Below are 2,524 nucleotides of genomic sequence, written 5' to 3'. Positions count from 1 at the left end.
GAGGGCGGCTGACGGGGAGGGCAGCCGCGACCATGTGACCCGCGCGCACACACCCCCCTCCCTCCGCCCCTCGGCCGGCCGCTGCAGCGACTCCGCCCCCTCTCCGCGCCTGGTCTCCCCTTCCCTGCTCCCCTCCTTTTCCTCCGCTTCTCCTTTCCTTCATTCCCCTCCCTCTCCTATCCCCCATTTTCCTTCTTCCCACGTCTCCTTTCCCCTCTCTCCCTTTTCCCTGGCTGACCTTCTCATCTCGGGCTGGGAGCCTTCTCCATGCCCCCCTGCACCTAGTGACACCTCAGATCATCTGGGATGGTTACCAAGGACCGCCTCGTGGCACTGAACAGAGCAGCTTTTCAGGACCCCGGGCTGGGCTAGCTCGGGCTACTCCAACCCCTGACCTCTAAACGGTGGACTCTTGGACAGCCCATTTCTCTTCTCTCTGCATCCCTGGGTGATTTCATACAATCCCAAAGCTTAAATAGGCCTGTGTTTTGAAGATGGCCAAATTTACATTTCAAACCGAGACCTCTTCTGAGCTGCAGATGCTTACATCTAGCAACCTTTTTGATTATGCCCCCTTGATGTCCCTTAGGCATCTCAAGTTTAAGATGTAGACAGATGTATGCATGTATCAAAACTCAGTGAATGCACACTTAAGATTTGTGCATTTCACCTTGCATGTAAATTTTACTTGGAAAAAAAACCTGGAAGCAAATGATGTGTGCTGAGTTATGCCGAGGGAAGTGCACTGATGTCTGCAATTTAAATGCATTACAAAAGCAAGATGGGCTGATGGATGGAGGCATGGGTAAATGGATAAAAGGATACTAAGATGTTAGCTGTAGATGTTGTATATAGATATTCATTGTAAAATTCCAATTTGATCTTCGAAAATGTTCAGTATAAAATGGGGGAAATGTAATATGTAAGGCATTTTTACATGTACAACACTCCTTCCCCATGTCAATCTTTACTATTTCGGTAAATCTGCCCGTTCCTGAAGCCAAATTAGGTGTTCTCTCTCTCTTCCTCCTCCTCCCCTCCCGTTTATTCTATTCGATCCATTAACAAATCTCAACTACTCTACCTTCATAATAGGTCTTTAACCTCTATGCTTCGCACCACCATCATTTCTTGTCTGGGCTAGTAGTAGTTCCCGGGAAACTGCTCTTTGTATCCACTTACAGTCACTACTCCCCGAAGTCATTTTTTTTTCTTAATGCAAATGAGATCTTATTATTCTGCTCAAATCTTCCAATAGCTTCTCATTGCACTGTGAAATAATCAAATGCTTTACTCTACCCTGCAAAGCCCTGCTCAAACCGTAGGCCCTACTTCTCTTTCCCAGGCTCTCTTGCCACCCTCTAAACACGGTACTCTAACAGCAGTGGACCTCTTCTCTTCCCCACCTCAGGGCCTTATCACTCTGTGTGATGCTGATGCAAGAATTCCCCAGGCTACACTTTGTTGCTTGCTTTTTCCACTTTATGTATCAACCACCATCTGCTTCTGCATGAGTAAAATGAGGTCAATATGAACAGTCTAGAAAACAGGGGAAAAAATCATAAAAAGGATACCACTCTAAAACTGTATGGTTCTGACTGTATGACATTCTGGAAAAGGCAAAACTATGGAGACAATAAAAAATATTGCCAGGGGCTAGGGAAAGGGAGAGATGTAAAGACAACAGAGGCATTTTAGGACAGTGAAACTGTTCTATACACTACTGAGGTGGAAATATGTCAAATGTACAACACCAAAAGTGAACCCTAATAGAAACTATGGACTTTTGATCATTACAATATGTCAACATAGGTTAATCTGTCGTAACAAATGTACCACTGTGGTGAGGAATATTGATAGTGGGGGAAGCTGTGTGTGTTTATGGGGACCGAAGGTATATGAGAACTCTCTATACTTTCTGTTCAATTTTGCTGTAAAACTGCTCTAAAAACTAAAGTATTTTAAAAAGTGGCAGAGAAAGAGGATACTACCATTTACATTTGAAAAGAAGAGTGGAAGTGAAAATAAGCCACTGAAAAGGTATTAAGATCCACTTTTTCATCATAATGCCTATGAAATAAAATCTGTGTCTATAAATATGACGTACTTTGAAGGCCACTTCCAACCGGTGAGGCTTGTGGGGAACTATCAGAGGCTGTAAAGCTATAACCGAGGTCAGTCCCCAGCCACACCAATTGCTCCTGTAAGCGCGTTGAGCACGTCAGTGCCAGAGGAGGATGCTGAACAGCACCTGGTTAGACAGTCCCCGAGTGCAGTACCTGCAGTGGAAATTGCCTTTTGCTCTTGTCATTCCAAAGAGCCTCATTTATTAACCCTGTGGAGTCTATGGCTGCGTCTGTAAAAATTCTCAGACTACTCATAGAGAATTTCTACCTACTCCACCTTCCTCTTTCCTCTGTACAAAATAACCTTTGAATGAAGTGACTGTGTCTTCAAAAGTCATCTGTTAAAAAATGCAAATTATTTCTTGGGAAAACTACCTTAATAACCTTTATATTCCACT

The sequence above is a fragment of the Pteropus alecto genome, unplaced genomic scaffold, assembly GCF_000325575.1.
Source record: "Pteropus alecto unplaced genomic scaffold, ASM32557v1 scaffold10, whole genome shotgun sequence".
Lineage (NCBI taxonomy): Eukaryota > Metazoa > Chordata > Mammalia > Chiroptera > Pteropodidae > Pteropus > Pteropus alecto.
Note: the sequence above shows the minus strand (reverse complement) of the source record.